Source organism: Ursus maritimus, unplaced genomic scaffold, assembly GCF_017311325.1.
Source record: "Ursus maritimus isolate PB19 unplaced genomic scaffold, ASM1731132v1 scaffold_15, whole genome shotgun sequence".
Taxonomy (NCBI): domain Eukaryota; kingdom Metazoa; phylum Chordata; class Mammalia; order Carnivora; family Ursidae; genus Ursus; species Ursus maritimus.
In genome coordinates this window covers 17,264,687-17,278,141 of record NW_024423897.1, presented here as the reverse complement: position 1 = coordinate 17,278,141, position 13,455 = coordinate 17,264,687, and the positions used below count along the sequence as shown (strand labels likewise).

The 13,455-nt window shown below is 45.8% G+C and overlaps 1 protein-coding gene and 1 long non-coding RNA gene across 3 annotated transcripts in view; one reads left to right on the top strand and one right to left on the bottom strand.

Moving 5' to 3' along the window:
- SGCD (sarcoglycan delta) overlaps window positions 1-13,455 on the top strand; it is a 547,542-nt gene that overhangs the window by 508,058 nt on the left and 26,029 nt on the right. The gene's annotated exons all lie outside the window — the stretch shown is intronic.
- Window positions 1-13,455, bottom strand: part of LOC103664550 — a 55,797-nt gene that overhangs the window by 40,760 nt on the left and 1,582 nt on the right. The window contains exons 2-3 of the long non-coding RNA XR_005834842.1: window positions 12,022-12,075; window positions 9,978-10,073 (exon numbers count right to left, since the gene is read on the bottom strand). This is a non-coding gene — a long non-coding RNA (uncharacterized LOC103664550). The remainder of the gene's footprint in view (window positions 1-9,977; window positions 10,074-12,021; window positions 12,076-13,455) is intronic.

Sequence of the window (13,455 nt, the reverse complement as noted above, 5' to 3'; positions counted from 1 at the left end):
TCCAGTTGGTCTCTATCCTATCAATCATTATTTCTTTCATAGCATTTAAAATAATGGGAAACGATCTTATTTATTATCTACCCCTCAGACTTGAATGTAAGCCTCATGAGGAGATTCTTTACTACTATATTCCCATCAGCTGAATTAATATATAAATATGTAAGCTTAGTTGCAGTTAAGGGGGACCAGGAAGTTAAAAGGGACCATTGGGAGCTAGAGGAGTCTCCCCATAACGTCCACTACCACTTGGCTACCTTGACCAGTTTCTAGTATTTTCTCAACTAAGCAGGAAGGTGTGCATTACACACCAATTGGTCCTAATCCCTGCAGCAGTCCAGCATCAGTTCAAGGAGCTAAATCATTGTGCCATTCATAGAGGAAGAGTGTGGGTCCAGATTCATGTCAAATAAATGTTCCAGTTACCTGTTCACTCCCACATGTGTGAAGGGAATCTCAAATAGAAAGCACAAGATGAATATTCACAGTCAATTTTCATTATTCACAGACCCTGTATTTGTTAATTCACGTACTCACTGAAATGACTTCCTGAAACTCCCCAAAGTGAAATACATCAAAAATATGTATCCTCCAAATACACACCCAAAAAAAGGATACAAAATAAATACAAATAAGTAAGAAGAAATGTGTAACCCCCAAATCAAGACTTGCTGTTGTTTCTCTGGTCGTTGACGGACAGGGGCAGAATGGTGAAAAATTTGAGTCCCTCAGTGTGCCTGTTCCCGTCTGAGGCTTAACAAGGCAACTCTACCTTATCGTGTCAGCTCTCATGCTGTAAACATGTGTCCTTCTTGTGGTTTATTTACTGACACTTGTTTGTGTGATTTTTCTCGTTAAAATGGCGCCCAACCATAGTGTTGAACTGCTGCTGTCTGGGGTTCCTCAGCAGAAGGAGGCTGTGCTGTGTTTTAGGGAGAAAATATGGGTGTTAATAAGCTTCATCAGACATGAGTTATGGTGCTCTCCGTGAGCTCACTGTGAATGAAGCAACAATATGTATATCAAATGTCTTTAAACACAAAACAGGGTTATTGATCAGTTGACCAGAGGCTCACAGGAGCCTGACCTGTATTTCCCCTAAGAGCGACAGTTCAGTATTTGCTATTTCAGTGTTCACAGGGACTTTATAGAACATAACTCTCGTGAATAATGAGAATAGACTGCATGTGTTAATTTAGTGAGACTTTGAGATCTTCATACCTGTTTGATTGACTATATCGTGTATGTGATACGATATAGTCAATAAGTATACATAGACATAGAGAGGTTCACTTGAAGCATATTTGTTTTTTCAAAACAAGCCATTCAGAACACAAATCTTTGATGAAGAATGTGCAGCCTTTCAATGATCACTTGTCTTAAATTCAGGTCATTGGTGTCAGGCTTGTGAGAACCACATATACCTCCAGGAATACTTGGGGCTGAACATCTGTGCTGTTCTTACTGGAGAAAAAGAGCTCGTATTTCTTAGAGCTCACTGTTGACAGGCCCAGGAAAGGGCTCCCTGAGCCGTGACGGTTGACATTTGGTACACAGCCCCTCAGCCTTCGTGGTAGTGAAGCGCCATGAAAGCACGTTAACATTCGTCCTAACGTGTCTGGTCAATCATCGTATTGCCTGTCATTTGTCTCGGACTGAAAATTAATTAAGAAGCAATTGTGGAAAGGGGGAGGCAGGAATAGATAAGATGAATAATGAAGATTAAATTCAATGGAATTATTATAAGTTGACAGACTCTAGACTAAATGGAAAGGACAGGAGATTAGAGCCTTTAAGTCTCGTAGAAGCTCATCAGCAAAGGGCAATGTGGTTCCTTGAATCAAACTTCAAACTCAGTGAGGACCCCGCGAGGGGACAACTGAAGAGAGAGGTAGACACGTCACACCGTTATATTTAGGATGCACAGACTGTCTCTTTTGCGGGTGAGACGGGGCTGGCTCGTCATGCCGGCTTCTCCCAGTCCTCAGTGACTAAGCCATGTTCTCGCGTCACCATCAGTCTGGCCTCATTCGACAAACATTTCCTCGGAGTGGCCAGGAGAGCCAGGCAAGGTCCAACTGGGGGGATGTGGTAGAGTGGGGAGTTGGAGCGTTGGGGCCATGGTGCAGGAGTGGCTGGGTCCGCATTACTGCTTCTCCACCCATTAACTATGTGGTCTTCGGCCAGTTAGTTAACCTGTCAAGCCCTCACTTTCCACGACTGTAAAGCAGAGATAACACTAGTACACACCTCATAAGGCTATTGTGCGGATTAAGTGAGCTAATCCACATATCGGAGCTTCGCACAGCGCCTGGCATAGACGGAGCCCTTGTCGGAGAAGCAGAAGGGTGGCCCCTGTGCCAAGATGTCCTTAGCAAAGGAAGAGTGGTACAAGATGAGGGAGGTGAGCCAGCTCCTACGGGGCCTCACAGGTAGCCAGGGTAAGGATTTTAAAACTAATTCTTAAGTGCATTTAGGAAACCTTTGCCTGGTTTTAAGTAGGACACTGACAACATTGTTTAGAAGAAAACAGTGTTCTAAATATATCTTCTGCCATACAAAGTCTTTTAACTAGAAAAATCTGCAGCACAGCCTTAATATTGTGATTCCCCTTCAGTGCTGATTGGCCGCTGAGCTACTGTCGTCAAATTCCGCCGGGACCCACTAAGCTTGTCTGATGGTGATGCTGGTAGCACTGGTGTAGGGATTGGTAGATAGAGCTGTTGTCTGCAGTATGTCTCCCCCTGTCAGGCTCACGTGCACTCTTTTTAAGATTTTATTTGAGAGACAGTGTGAGCCCAAGCTGGGGAAGAGGCAGAGGGAAAGAGAGAAGCAGGCTCCCCGATGTGGGGCTCGATCTCACAACCCTGAGATCATGACCTGAGCCAAAGGCCGACGCTCACCGGACTGAGCCACCCAGGCGCGCACTCACGTGCATTCTCTTAGTCAAACCTCACCACTGCCTTCCAAGGTCTTACTCGTCCCCTTTTCACAGAGGAGCAACTGAGGCTTGAAACCCCACCGCCAGGGTTCAAACGCGGGCGCTGCTCCAGGCCTCCCTGGCTTCTCACCGACTTCCAGAGGCAACTTGAAGAGAGGGCCCTGAAGTCAGGCGGGGTGTCTTAGCTCTGCCTCGCGCCTCTGTGCCTCGATTTCCGTGTTGGGAAATCCGCCGTTCTCCCTGTTGTGCTGTGTTGCCCATCCTCCAGTGTGTTCTTGGCGTCTAGCGAGTTGAGTTCCGTTTCCTTCAAAGGCTGCTCCTTCCCGTCACCTGCTCCCTTGTCGCCTCTGAGACCGCGCGTCCTGCGTGAGGAGAGCGCAGCCGTCCCTCCGGGGCCCCTGCTCCCTCAGCGGGGGTCGGACGGGGCAGCTCTGGGCGCACACACGCTGCTAAGCCCCAATTCCGCCTAAACTAGTTTTCTCCAAATGATGCTTTTTAATTAAACCTTTCAAGGTTTAATTAGGAGAGGACATGAGTCATCTTTGTTTCTGAAAATGTATTTGTGGTTTGGCTAATTACGTAGTGAGATTTAATATGGTTTCTCTTCATGTGTGAAATTAATACATTGAATATTTAAAAAAGGAAAACATCTGAGGCATTTTACCTGGGCTTTAGGTTGACAGCAAATGTAGAGTTCAAGGGAGTCCCACTGGAAGCCATGCTAGGAAAAGCTGGGCTGGTTTTCCGTGGTCACTGGATGTACGATGCCTCTAAGACATAGCCTTTGTCTCCTAACCAGTACATCCGATCACGCAGCCTTTAATGGTGTCTCAGTGCTTGGAGGTAAAAGCTGAGCTCCTCATTGAGGTGCCTGAACTCCAATTCCATCTCCCCCAACTGCATATCTTCAGCTATATCTCTGTCATTCCCCAAACCACCAGGCGCCTTTATGCCTCCGTGGCTCTGTCCGTGGTGTGGCCGTCCCCACACAGCCTCACCCCATCTCTTCCTGGTATATGTTAACCCTGTCTTTTTCTGTATTCTGATGCTTTGAGATCAAGGGAGGCACTGGCCCACCAGGACATTAGCTAATTCTTAAGGATAGCACCCAGCTCACCTGCCTGTAGGCACACCTGTCATGTGCAAACCAACCCATCCAGAGTCCCTACTCCCCACCACCTCCTTTGTTAGGCTTTTACACTCTAGACCACTATTTCCCTGCCCTTGCACCCCAGGGCCAGGACCAGACAGCCAGGGACAGGGCTTACAACCCAGAGCCTGCTACAGTTAGTCAAGCTAGCTAAGCCTAGCCCGCCTAGACCATTCCTTCCTGTGGAAACCACACTAAAGGCTCTTGCCCCCAGACTGACCCTGATGCTTCCCCGTATGGCCCCCCTGCATGGCACGCCTCATGTTTCTAGGGATCTGTGAGTAAAACAAACCCTTCCTTCAGGACCACCATTTCTGTCTCTCCATACCTGACTAAAACCGCATCTTTCAAAGTGCAGCTCAAAAGGTACTTTTTTTGTGACGGCTTCCCCTCGCAAATGAGGTTCCTTCTGTGCAAACATGTCTGTTCCTTCATTTGACTGATTCTACGTCACATTCATCTCAACTCCCAACACTTAGCGCAAGGCCCAGGAGATTTTTGTGTCTAGTACACATGACGAGTGAGTGGATGAATTGCAAGTAACTCAGCCTTCCCCCCTGAGTCCATTGGTAGCACGTGAGTCAGAAAACGGGGCATGCGTGCCGCCCTGTGTGACTGGGGCACCGCAGCCTCATGGCTGCCAGCACAGGCTCCCGTGTCCATCCCCCAATCCCAGTCCCACCATCCTGGCTATGTGGCTTTGGACAGCATAGTTCACCTCCTCGTGCTTTGGTTTTCTCATCTATAAAAGGAGGACAGTCATAGTATCCATCTCCAAGTGCTAGCAAGGTTAAAAGGAGACGGTCCCCAAGGCTTTGTACAATTTTGTCTCTGCCTATAATGTCATCCTCTGCCATCCTGAGTTCTCCTTCCCCTTGACATCACAACTCCGGAGCTACTCCTTTAGGGACACCTTCTGGCTTCCCTAACTAGGGAAAAGCTCCCCAATTTAGACTTCAACCCCATGTGCTTCTCCATAGTGGTATCCGCTGTAATAATTCTTCATTGACAGTTGTGACTTTTGAATAATCTGTATCTATCTTTCCTATCAGACTGTGTGTGTGAGTCAGGGTTCTCCATATACGGAGAGAGGGGTGTTTTTAGTAATTGGTTCACACAGTTATGGAGGCTTGACAATTTCAAAATCCGCAGGATAGGCTAACAGGCAGGAGACCCAGGGGAGTTGTAGTTAAAGGCATTCTGCTGGCAGAATTCCCTCTTCTTCTAGGGAGATCAGTATTTTTCTATTAAGGCCATTGACTGATTGATTAGATAAGGCCCACTCCTAAAGGGTAATCTACTTAGAGTCTACTGGTATATCGACCTAAAGATACGAGAGCAGGATTCAGTCTCACAGTGCTACCTGTTGAGGTAGGAGTGAAGACACGGCCCTGTGGGGTACAGTACCTAAATGCACAAGCAGGGGTAGATGGTGGTTCTTCATTATAATCGAAACTTCTTGTAGTAGTGTTAAGATGCAAATGGCCAGGAGATAGCCAGGACCCGGGATTTTAAGGATGTGTCATACAATGAAAGGAGAGTTCTCCCCACATTCACAAGTCACAGCTATCCCCTTAAGGTCTCTAAGGAAGGTAGGGAGTGGGGAATAGATGGATAGATACAGTGAGGAGACCCGATGAGGCTAGGCCCTAGGCACCCAGGACAAGGGCGAGCAAAGGACCATGTTATTGCAAATTTTTGTTTCCAAACCCCACATTGGATCACAGTTGAGTCACAAGATCCCTGAATTCAAAGGGTCCCTTTGAATTCCTTTTTCCCAGAGTCCTCCCTAGAGAGAAACACTCTCCAAGGGAGGGGGGCTCTGTGTTACAGCTCCAGCCGCAATGATTCCACGTGTTTCGGCCCCTACTCTGGTCATGCTGGAAGCTCTGCCCCCTGACTTCTCTGTGAGGCGGACTGAAGAGAGGCAGAGCTTTGAGGTACCACATTCGTATCTATTACTTTTCTCAAAGCCTTTCAGTGAACAGTCACCAAGCATTAATTCAACACATATTTATTGAACATGAAGTAGCCAGTAGAAGCTACAGACCTTAAAGCTAATAAACAGATGTCAGGTAAGTAATAGGAAAAGCTAGCAGGATGGTGAGCACCGGGGGAGAAGCCTATCGTGAGTGGTGGTCAGGGGAGCCCTCTAATCCACTGGCGTTTTGAACAGGCACCGGAAGTAAGGGAGCAAGCCCTGTGTGTGTTGGGGTGGGGGCAGGTGAGGTCCACCCACAGAAAACAGAGTCCAAAGGCCCTGTGTGGCTGCATGCTTTTGTCTGTTCAGGGAGGAGAGGCAGCGGGGGGCCAGGTGCTCGGAGGCATTCTGGAGGGTTGTAAAACCTGGGGCTTTTACTCTAGCTGACATGCTTACCCCTTGGGGGTTTGAAGCCACACCGTGAAATGAGGGCTGTATGCTGCCGCAGAAAGGTACCTTGGGCCTATAAGGCCGGCATTCCAAGGATTGCTTTAGCCCAGATGTGCGACCGCCTTTAAAAAATATTTGGCTCCTGTAAAAAGACAGACTGTGAAGGGCAGGGAGGAAAGCCAAACCAGGTGAAGACGCTCTTGAGCAATCCAGAGAGGATAAGATGGGGACATGGCCAGATTGGTAGCACTAGGCGTTTCGAGGAGAGCTTGGATTCCAAATATATATTGAAAGCAGAGGGCGCCTGGGTGGCTCAGGTCATAATCTCAGGGTCCTGGGATCGAGTCCTGCCCACATCAGGCTCCCCACTCAGTGGGGAATCGGTTTCTCCCTCTGCCCCGCCCCCCTGCTCACTGTCTCTCAAAAATAAAGAAATATACGCAGCATCTCCTGATGGAGTAGTGTGTGAGTGTAAGAAAGAGAAAGGAATTAATTAGTGATGAGCCCAATGATTATGGCTGGAAAAACGAGGTTGCGTCAACAGAGATGGGGAAGGCTGCAGGAAGGGAACGACCTAGGGGCCAAGGAACAGGAGTAAGGAGTTTCGGTTGAATGGCTTATGTTTGAGATGTCTGTGGCTACCCGGGTGGAGAAATTCAGTAGGCAGATACACAAGCCTGGAGTTGAGGATAGAGGCCTAAGCGGGAGCGTCCACTCAGATTTGGTGAGCAGGCCAGGACACTGGTTAAAATCATCTGGGTGGTGAGTCTTGAGGTCAGAGAGAAGAGGAGAAACTGCCAATGAGATAAGAAAGGAATGAGAGAGAGGTCGTGAAAGCCAAGTGTTGGAACATTCATGAAGGAGGGAGGGTGGATCAGTGTCAAATACAGTTGAGAGAATGATTACTGAGCCTGAGACTGGAGCACTGACTTTGATGGCGATGGAGGAAGCATAAATAAGTATTTTAGGAGTTTTGATATCGGAGAGAAATTAAGCAGCAAGTTTGTATGCTAATGAAATGATGCATGACAAAGGAAAATTCATGCTACAGAGAAGGAGAAAGAATAGCAAGATGATTTAGTTAAGTAGGGGCGAGATCTTAAGTTCAGGGTTCAGCCCTGGGAGCAGGGAGAGTCCATGCACAGTGAAAGCAGGAAAGACAAAGTATGTGAGTACAGACGGAGGTTAGGTGGGTGGTGGGAACACAGGGAAGGTCCCTGCTGATGGTTGTCGTCTTATTAGTGAAAGTCATTAGCAAAGAAAAAGACTCTGTCTTTTGGTTCCAGTGTTTCCCATGCTGGACTCCTGAAGGAACAGGAGCCATTGATCACAAAAGTAATAGGCATCTGAAAAATAGGAGTGATTGATCATGGAAGCAATTGATTATTATTTTGAGAATGTCTGTATAATCCTTATAAGCCCTGAGTCCATGATAGCTTATTCCTAGAGCAGAATCACACTGGAAAGGCAAGGGTAATTGAGAAGGAATTCCACAATGGGGAACCGGTCTCACAGTCTACACCATCCATCATACATCACCCCCACGAGACAGCTAATCCACACTTGTGTCCAGCCCACTCTGCCAATACTGCAGTCTACAGAGTGGTCAATCCTTCTCCACCCCTCTCTGTCTGGTTTTTATTAGCTATGACAAATTCTGTTGGGGGAGGGAACAGGATGGAAGAGAGAATCTAAGCAGGCGAGGCCAAGTTTATTTTGGAGCAGACATGGGGAGGAGGGAAACCTGTGAACACTCACATTAATAAGTTTTGTCTTGTCACAACTATAATCAAAGCCTTGATGACAGTGTTGTCATAAAATCTATACAGCCACTACTCTGGGCTTTGGGTTCATTCTGGTTCCTGGGCTACAAGCTCAGAATTCACCACAATAAATTCTTCTGTGGCTGTTCAGCTCCCCTTATCATACTGTGTTTTATTACCTCTTCCCAAGCACCATGTACTCCACACCAAATCTAGAATCTCAGAGAAGGAAGCGTGGAGGTCATCTTATCCAATGGTACATCCAGTTCTGGAATTATTCTTGTCACTGCCCTGACAACTAGCCATTCGGACTTTATAAACAACCTCAGCTGTAGGCCTCACCACATCATAAGGCAGCCCGTTCCATAAATGGAACGTTTTATGTTACGACAAACTAAATCTCTCCCTTCCACTTCTGCCCCTTATTCCCTGACTAACCTCCGGGGCTATACAGAACAAACACATTCTATCGCCTTTTGACAGAGAACCAGCCATCTTGTTTCTTCCACCTTGCCCACTAACGGTCCAGTCAGCTTCTGAATCACAAATACATCCACATTCAGAGTGAAAGCTTTTTGCATAGTCCTTACCTGCTAGTAAATTAAACATTAAAGAAACTATATTATTTGTAGTGGAGTTCGAAATAGCCCTTTGCTTAGAAAGGATTAAAAGTTCCTTGAATGCCAGCACTATCCAATCAAATGGAAAGATTAGAGCTGGATGAAATTATAATTTTAAACACTCCATCTCCCCAGACTTCTACAAAGTGTGAAACGGAAGGCACACCATGATGATCTGAAATTGAGAGGCAAGATGAGAGAGGGAGTCATTCACGTTCATCCCACTGGACTGTAATCTCAGTCCTTCGCATATTTATCCAGTGCCTGCAGATTCCCATCTATGAGCTAGGTATTAGGGGTTCAACAGTGAGCTTCTTTCTTCACTTCTACTCAACAAATGTTGGTTTGGGACCCACACGTTTCTGGCACCATCCTCCCAAAGGGATATAGCAGTGAACAAAACAGGTAAAAAAATCCCTCCCCTTTTCACCTAATATATATAAAATCGTAGTAGTTACAAACAGAAATAAGAGAAGATTCAAGATGCTGCATCAGTCCGTAATAGGGAACTGAGCTAGTCCCATGACTGTAGAAGCCTCTCCTGAGGAAGGAATGTGGAGTTGGGCTCTTACAATGTGTTGGAGGAGGTCCCTGGCAGAGGAGCACACTGGTAAGCAGTCTGTGGAGAGGAGCGTGGCATGTGTGAGAGCTGGAAGGAAGGTGGTGTGGAAGAACAAGGTCAGAGATGAAACTTGAGAGTTAAGAAGTATCCAGATAATATGGCCCACTGATCCTTGCATTAAGAATTTCCATCTTTAGCCTCCAAGCAGTGAGGATCCACTGAAAGTGTTTCAAGACAGGTGTGTATGCTTGTGTATAACATGATCTAGTTTCTATTTTAGAAGAGAGCACTCTCCTTGCAATGTAGAGAATGGGTTGGAGGGAACCAAGGTGAAAACAGAAAACCTATACAATGGTCCACAGGAACGATTTTAGGGACTTGGACCAGGATGATAGCAATAGGTTTGGAAATAAGAGGACAGATTTCAAGAGATCTAGAAAATAAAACCAGTGGGTATCCTGTGATTTGAATTTGGAAGTCAAGAGAAAACACGATGGCTGTGTAATCCCTCAGCAGGCCTACCCCCTGGACCCCTCACCAGTTATTTATCATGGAAGATAACCAACTGCTTACCGCCAGGCACTGGTCATTGGTACAGGACTGAGTGTAGCGCTCCGGTAGGAGGCTTCACCGCTACTATGAAACTTCTGGATAGGGAGCAGGATGGACCTGTAGCACAGGAAAATATCATAACTGGATGTTAATCTAGGTGATAAGGTTTGCTAAAAATCTTTTTCAAATAGGTAAATTAATTGTTCTAGAGTTTTAGAGGATATAAGTCCCCATTTGGGGCTTTCTGCACCGTGGTGGGACCTCACCCTGAACAGAGAGAACCAGGTACCAGCTCAAGCCATCCTCTGGGGGCGTCTGGAGAGACTTGAGAAATCTCTCTTCTTAAACATCCTCCAGCTTGAGATCTTGCTGAGAATGTGTCCTTTGTACGTATCTCAGTAAACTATAACTTCCTGAAGATTCATATGCTAGGGTGCTCGTTTTTACTAAGCCTTTCACAGAGCACGCTGCAGGACTTCTGCAATGTCAGGAAAGGATGCTAGCCGGTGACTAAGAATGGTGGTGCCACTCACCCTCACCAGGATAGTGAGCACCGTAAGAGAACCAGACTTGGGGAGGAAATACCATGCTTAAAACTGGGGACTTGTTGAGTCTGGATGTCTGGGATGAAACACAATAATGGAAGGGCTTATAAACAATATACGTCTGGAGTTCTAAGGAATTTTCTAGCATGGTGATGCCACGAATGATAGGGTATCTCAGGGAAGGGTCAAGCTTGATCGAGGAGTACTGCATATTGGAAGCATGGTCTTATAAAACCATTTATCCAAGGAAGACTGGGCTAAGACTAATAGATGGTCTTAGAACCCCTGGAGCATCTTAGCATAGAATCAGTTGGTTATTAAGAAGTCTGTTCCAGGCAGGTTATGGAAATGTATCAGAAAGAAACAGGAGTATCAGAATTAAAAGGCGGTTGAGCCTGATAGTTTCCACGTGTGGCCCACAGCAGAGATTGTGGGAGCAGACAGAGGCAGGCCTGACCAAGGGACTAATGTGTTTGCAACACAGCATAATTAATCATCTTCCAATCTTTGAAGAAAAAAAAAACCACCTTTCTGCTTTATAATCAGCTCTTAATTATCTTGATGGTTTATTAATTTGCATATCCATATCTCTCTTTGGTTAATTATTAATCTTACGCTTTGTCTACTCTATTTTCTGTCACTGACCTGGCATCTACTAAAATCCAGTACTAGATCTTAGGATTTTCTTTTCAAATTTCCATCCTCTCCCTAGAGTTTCCACTTCTCGGTTGTGTTTATGTCCATGTTTGATTTTGTTTTCTAAGCGTTATCTTCCTGCAGCACATCTTCACGATGGCTATGCTTAGAAGTTCTGAAAATACCTAAATTCTTCAGACATATTTGCATCCTATTTCTTTTTCGGAGACCTTGCCTGTCACAGTGATTGTGAGGGTGCTAAACCTCATCCATCCCAAGTGCCCACTAAGATGTTCATCTTTCCTGAGAGTACCACCACAGGCCAGCGCCTTCGCTCCACCCCATTCCCATCCCTGCTTCTCATGCTTAGTCAAGGGCAACATGAAGACGTAAATCTAGATGTCATCTCCCTCCACACTGACCCCCGAACCTGTCTGACCGCTTTCCATCTTGTCCGTCACCCCTTGCGCCATTTTCTCTGGGCCTGAAATCAGAGGGTCTCTCTACACACAGTCCTAGCACGTTGCTCCCTATTTATCCGCCTTGAGAGGACAGATTCCATCCTCTTTTCCTTGGTCCAAAAGGTCTTGATGGTCTTTCCTCACCTCCTCAACCTATCTTTCACTTCTACCCATCCCCACCCTTCTCTCCAAAGTCCCTGTGCTTCCTCCACCTTGAGAAGTCTTCCTTCCAATATCCTCTTTCTCCTTGTGAGACTTTTCTAACGTACTCCCCACCCACAGCTCATGTCTTCCACCTCATTCTATGTCTCTGACAGTAAATGCTTTCTGCTTTCCAATCGTGAGTGTACAGGAGACGTAGTATAATGAGCACCGACTTGAGAACCAGAGTGCGGAGGTTCAAATCCAAGTTTTGCTACTTACCTAGCTGTATGGACGTCGGCAAGTTACTTAACCTTTCTGTGCCTCAGTTTCCTCCTGTACAAAAGAGGAAAAGTGATTAAAAAGTACCTTACGATATTCTCAATACACTGCATCAGGCATAGTAAGGCCTCAATAAAGAGGTTGACAAAACAGTGTCAGCATTTTGTTATTTCCCTGTATGTCCTAAATTCATTTTTTTAAAGATTTTATTTATTTAGAGTGTGTGTGTGCAAGTGTGGGGAGGGGCAAAGGGAGAGAGAATCTCAAGCAGACTCCATGCAGAGCTGGACACTGGGCTCCATCTCACAACTCTGAGATCATGACCTGAGCCAAAATCCGGAGCTGGATGCTTAACCAACTGAGACACCCCCGCCCCCAGAAACTGTGAATTTAGATTTAGGTTTGAATCTCATCTCTGCTACTTACCTATGTGTTCTATAATAGAAATCTTTTCTTCACATATAAAGTGGGAATAAACTAACAAACAAACATGTATAAATTACTCATCACTGTGTAAACAGGGAAGGTAATCAACGTATTTCCTTTTATAAATCACCGTCCATGTTTTACACAAGTTTCCTTTCAATGGAAAATATAGAAGGAAGGTTGAGGAAAGAACAACAGGTAGAGGTTTTCTCTGTCTCATGAATATTTAATCGTTTGATGAAATAGCTAACCTCTTTGAACTCTCGACATGGGCCAGGCATGAAGTATCTTACATTCAAATCCCCCAAATCCTATGAGGTCAGTACAAGCATCATCCTCATAGAGCAGATGGTGAACCAAAGCTTGGGGAAGTTTTTAAAACCCAAAAAGTGAAGAGAAACGAGGAAGAATGACTTCATGGCGAATCCCTGTTTTGAAACCAACAGTGACGTGGTGTTGCAGATCGAGAAGGCAGTGATCCCGACGACGAGGCTGAAAGGTTTCCGCTGCTGGAAAACCGGGCTTCTCGCGGTGATGGGACTTTCTTCCTGCTCGCCTCTGAATTCCTTACTAAAATAAAACCCCGTTCAGGTCATAAGTTATTGCAAGAGGTAGAGGCACTTCATAGGCTTGGTACTGGTGGAAGCCCAGTTCTTCTTCATCAGGAGCCCCAGAGAAAGCCCTTTGAAATAGTGGCTGACATTTCCCTGCAGCAGTTACTCATTTGTTCGCCCAGCAGTTGCTTCAGAGCATTATTTTGCCAATGTCACTGTGTACAGCGGCTCTAGGACTTCTTGCCTGGTTATCCCAGAGTTCAACCCCATGAATAAACATGCTCCAAACTCAGCTGGCTTGTAGAAACATCCCTTTTATAGCAGATTTGCACCCTAAGTGTTGGAAATTACCTGCTGATGAATGTCATCTAACCCAGAGAACTGTATTGCAATGAGGTTCAGGATTTATCGATAAATAGGATAATAATCCTCTATCTTTGTTTACATCAGTAAT